The sequence below is a fragment of the Pristiophorus japonicus genome, unplaced genomic scaffold, assembly GCF_044704955.1.
Source record: "Pristiophorus japonicus isolate sPriJap1 unplaced genomic scaffold, sPriJap1.hap1 HAP1_SCAFFOLD_62, whole genome shotgun sequence".
Lineage (NCBI taxonomy): Eukaryota > Metazoa > Chordata > Chondrichthyes > Pristiophoridae > Pristiophorus > Pristiophorus japonicus.
The window spans coordinates 1,221,082-1,226,469 of record NW_027254531.1 but is presented as its reverse complement, the minus strand read 5'-3'; the positions used below and the strand labels follow the sequence as shown (position 1 = coordinate 1,226,469).

At 43.7% G+C, this 5,388-nt stretch overlaps 1 non-coding gene across 1 annotated transcript; it reads right to left on the bottom strand.

The window, feature by feature from the left end:
* Nucleotides 1–4,928: 4,928 nt before the first annotated feature.
* Nucleotides 4,929–5,011, bottom strand: trnas-uga (transfer RNA serine (anticodon UGA)). The gene has a single exon. It is a non-coding gene; the product is annotated as a tRNA-Ser (tRNA).
* Nucleotides 5,012–5,388: the final 377 nt, after the last annotated feature.

Here is a 5,388-nt window from a genome sequence, read left to right as displayed (position 1 = left end):
GTAAACACCTCAAGTCGCTCGAGAAATGCCAACAGCGATGTCTCCTCAAGATCCTGCAAATCCCCTGGCAGGACAGACGCGCAAACATTCGCGTCCTCGTCCAAGACATCATCCCCAGCATTGCACCACTTACCACACTTGATCAGCTCCGCTGGGCAGGCCATATGCCAGACACGAGACTGCCATATCAAGCGCTCTTCTCGGAACTCGTCCACGACAAATGAGCGAAAGGCAGGCAGAGGAAACGTTAAAAAGACACCCTCAAAGCCTCCCTGATAAAGTGTGACATCCCCACTGTGACCTGGGAGTCATTGGCCATAGATCGCCCGAAGTGGAGGAAGTGCATGCGGGATTGTGCTGAGCTCCTCGAGTATCGTTGCCGAGAGCATGCAGAAATCAGGTGCAGGCAGCGGAAGAAGCTGCGGTAACCCAGGCTCCCTGCCCATCTTTTCCCTCAACGACGGTCTGTCTGACCTGTGACAGAGACTGTGGTTCCCGTATTGAACTGTACAGTCATCTAAGAACACATGCTAAGAGTGGAAGCATGTCTTCCTCGATTCCGAGGGACTGCCTATGGTGATGAATTAGGGGGAGGGTTAGACGAGCTGTGAGGATAAATGTCTTTACCCAAGGCGTCATGGCAGTCGGAAACTCAATGCCTCAATGCGGCAGAAACCCTCACACATTTTAAAAATACTTGAATGCCACTTAAATTGCTGTAACCCATAGGACGGACTTAGAGCTGGGAAGTGGGAACTAGGCTGGAAAGCTATTGATCGGCCTCCTCGGGCTCTATTGGCTGAAATGGCCTCCTTCCATGCTGTACATTTTTGCATTTCCTACACGACAAAGTGATCACATTTTAAAAGTAATGAATTTGCTCTGAACTGCTTTGGGAAGTGCTGAGGTAAAAGTCGCTATAGGAATGCTATCATTTTAATGTAAAAGTGCCATAAGAAAGTACATAGCATTAAGGCCGGTTGCCTCACTTGGTTAGCGCTTGGTGTTACTAACGCCAAATTGGCAAGTTCGAACCCATTCCGTGCCATTTATTTTATTTTTGGTGTTGCGGTTGGCCTGCAAGTATTTTAGAGCAGCTTAAACATTCAGGGACGAAACTCACACCAAACCTGTAATACATTGAAGCAATGCTGCAAAACATTAGTTCTGCCGAGAGCTGGTGGCCCTGCGGAGTGGTTCCAGCATTAAATGAATAATTCCATATCCTCCGGGGATTTGTGACTTCTCGTATTTCAATCAGTGAAAGGCTCACTGCCGCTGATTGGTTTGTAGTGCAAAGTATGGAACTGATCTAAATACAATTCTACTGCATAATCCCCCATTATAAGAACATAAGAATTAGGAACAGAAGTAGGCCATCTAGCCCCTTGAGCCTGATCCACCATTCAACAAGATCATGGCTGATGTGGCCGAGGACTCAGCTCCACGGACTCGCCCGCTCCCCGCAACCGCTAATTCCCTTATTAGTTAAAAATGTATCTATCTGTGATTTGAATACATTCAATGAGCTAACCTCAACTGCTTCCTTGGGCAGAGAAGTGCACAGATTCACAACCCTCTGGGAGAAGAAATTCCTTCTCAACTCGGTTTTAAATTGGCTCCCCCTTATTTTGAGGCTGTGCCCCTAGTTCTAGTCTCCCCGACCAGTGGAAACAACCTTTCTGCCTCTATCTTGTCTATCCCTTTCATTCGTTTAAATGTTTCTTTCAGATCACTCCTCATCCTTCTGAACTCCAACGAGTAAAGACCCAGTCTACGCAATCTATCATAATAAGGTAACCCCGTCATCTCCGGAATCAGCCTATTAAATCGTCTCTGTACCCCCTTCAAAGCAAGTATATCCTTCCTAAGGAAAGATGATCAAAATTGCACGGAGTACTCCAGGTGCGTCCTGAACAATGCCCTATACAGTTGCAGCAGGACCTCCCTGCTTTTCTACTCCATCCCTCTCGCAATGAAGGCCAACATTCCGTTCGCCTTCCTGATTACTTGCTGCACCTGCAAACTAACATTTTGGGATTCATGCACAAGGACCCCCAGGACCCTCTTCACCTCAGCATGTTGTAATTTCTCCCCATTCAAATAATAATCCTTTTTACTGTTTTTTTTCCCCAAGGTGGATGACCTCACATTTTCTGACATTGTATTCCATCTGCCAAACCTTAGCCCATTCGCTTAACCTATCTAAATCTCTTTGCAGCCTCTCTGTGTCCTCTACACAATCCTCTTTCCCACTAATCTTTGTGTCATCTGCAAATTTTGTTACACGACACTCTGTCCCCTCTTCCAGGTCATCTATGTATATTGTAAACAGTTGTAGTCCCAGCTCTGATCCCTGTGACACACCACTAACCACCGATTTCCAACCCGAAAAGGACCCATTTATCCAGACTTTCTGCTTTCTGTTCGTTAGCCAATTCTCTATCCATGCTAATAGATTTCCTATGACTCCACGTATCTTTATCTTCTGCAGTAACCTTTTGTGTGGCACCTTATCGAAAGCCTTTTGGAAATCTAAATACACCACATCCATCGGTACACCTCTATCCACCATGCCCGTTATATCGTCAAAGAATTCCAGTAAATTATTTAAACATGCTTTCCCCTTCCTGAATCCATGTTCCATCTGCTTGATTGCACTATTCCTATCTCGGTTCCCGCTATTTCTTACTTCATGATAGCTTCAAGCATTTTCCCCACTACAGATGTTAAACTAACCGGCCTATAGTTACCTGCCTTTTGTCTGCCCCCTTTTTTAAACAGAGGCTTTACATTTGCTGCTTTTTAATTCACTGGTACCTCCCTTGAGTCCAGAAAATTTTGGTAGATTATAACGAATGCATCTGCTAGAACGTCCGCCATCTCTTTTAATACCCTGGGTTGCATTTCATCAGAATCAGGGGACTTGTCTACCTTGAGTCCTATTAGCCTGTCCAGCACTAGCCCCCCAGTGATAGTGATTATCTCAAGGTCCTTCCATCCCACATTCCCGTGACCAGCAATTTTTGTCATGGTTTTTGTGTGTTCCACTGTGAAGACCGAAGCAATAATTGTTTGAGGTCTCAGCCATTTCCACATTTCCCATTATTAAATCCCCCTTCTCACCTTCTCAGGGACCAACATTTACTGTAGTCACACTTTTCCGTTTTATATATCGGTAAAAGCTTTTACTAACTATTTTTATGTTTTGTGCAAGTTTACCTTCGTAATCTAGCTTTCCTTTCTTTATTGCTTTCTTCGTCATTCTTTGCTGTCGTTTAAAATTTTCCCAATCTGCTAATTTCCCACTAAACTTAGCCACCTTATACGCATTGGTTTTTATTTTGACATTCTCCTTTATTTTCTTGGTTATCCACGGCTGGTTATCCCTTCTCTTACCGCCCTTCTTTTTCACTGGAATATATTTTTGTTGAGCACTATGAAAGAACTCCATAAAAGTCCTCCAATGTTCCTCAATTGTGCCACCGTTTAGTCTGTGTTCCAGTCTACTTCAGCCAACTCTGCCCTCATCCCACTATAGTCACTTTTGGTTAAGCACAGTACGCTCGTTTGAGACACTACTTCCTCACCCTCAAACTGTATTACAAATTCAACCATACTGTGATCACTCATTCCGAGAGGATCTTGTACTGGGAGATCGTTTATTATTCCTGTCTCATTACACAGGACCAGATCTAAGATAGCTTGCTCCCTTTTACGTTCTGTAACATAATGTTCTAAGAAACAATCCCGTATGCATTCTATGAATTCCTCCTCAAGGCTACGCAGTGCGATTTGATATGACCAATCGATATGTAGGTTAAAATCCCCCATGATTACTGCCGTTGCTTTTTCACATGCCTCCATTATTCCCTTGGTTATTGCCCGCCCCACCGTGAAGCTATTATTTGGGGGCCTATAAACTACGCCCACCAGTGACTTTTTCCCCTTACTATCTCTAATATCTACCCACAATGATTCAACATTTTGTTAATTAGAGCCAATATCGTCTCTCACACCTGCCCTGATATCATCCTTTATTAACAGAGCTACCCCACCTCCGTTCCCTTCTTGTCTATCCTTCCGAATTGTCAGATACCGCTGTATGTTTAATTCCCTGTTCTGGCCAACCTGCAACGTTTCAGTAATGGCCAACAAATCATACCCATTTATGATGATTTGTGCCGTCAAATCATTTACTTTATTTCAAAAGCTGCGTGCGGTGAGGTAGAGTGTTTTAATACTAGTTTTTAAAACCAGGATTTTTAGTTTTGACCGCTCCTGCAGCCTCTTTATATTCATACATATTGTCCCTTCCTATCACCTTGTCGTTTACACTTTCCCCAGTTCTACTCTGCTCTGTTGCCTCCTGCCTTTTGCATTTTTGGGGTCCTGTGATCTGAGCTCTCACCCACTCTAACTAGCTCAGAGCCCTGTCCTGGGTTCCGAATACTCCTTGCATTGCGGCACCGAGATTTCATGCTTGCCTTTCTATTGCACTTTGACCCATTAGAATTTTGCTGTACATTATTCTGCTGCAAACTGCAGGGACGACATCGCTTAATGGATAAGGCATCTACTTTGATGCAAACACTGATGTTATCAGAAAATTGCAACATCAAACGCTGCCGTGGTCATTTTGGCAAAACTTGTTCATCTTTATAAAACCAAACCTCGTTCGCACTCATTAACTAAAGGTGAGTTCCTCCCAAACAATGCACTTGACTTTATTAAAAGGCATTTTTTCATACTGTGTATATTGCTCACTGATTTTTGCAGATTATGCCCAACAAACCAACAATTAATACCGATAAACAATTCGAACAACAGCTTCGCGTCAATCAGTGTAATAAAGGGCAGTGGAGGGAATTGTGATCAGATTCCAATGAGATCCCCGTTAGTCAATAAAAAAACAGCACCTGTAGAATCGCTGCGAGCAGGGTTTGAACCTGCGCATGGAAACCCCCATTGGATTTCAAGTCCAACGACTTAACCACTCGGCCATCGCAACTACACAGTAGAGCTGCTTTAATAGTCGAATCGTCGGTGCAATTTATCAGAGAGACCGCCTGCATGCTTGCCCTATTGGGTCTCCCAGACGATGTGAAAATTAAATCACAGAATCGCAGAAACTCACAGCAAAGAAGGAAAGATTTCGGTTAGAACTGAAAGAATTTACATTTCGGGAAAAACTGAACAGTCTGGGGAGCTTCTTTCTCGAAAAACAAGTGAGATATATTTTTAACATTATGAAGGTATTTGATCGAGTTGATGTGGAGAAAATGTTTGCTATTGTGCAGGAGTTCAGAACGGGAGGTCACCGGTAAATTCAGTGGACAATTCAAGAGCAAGTTATTTACCAAAGATTGGTTAGAATGTGGAAGATGC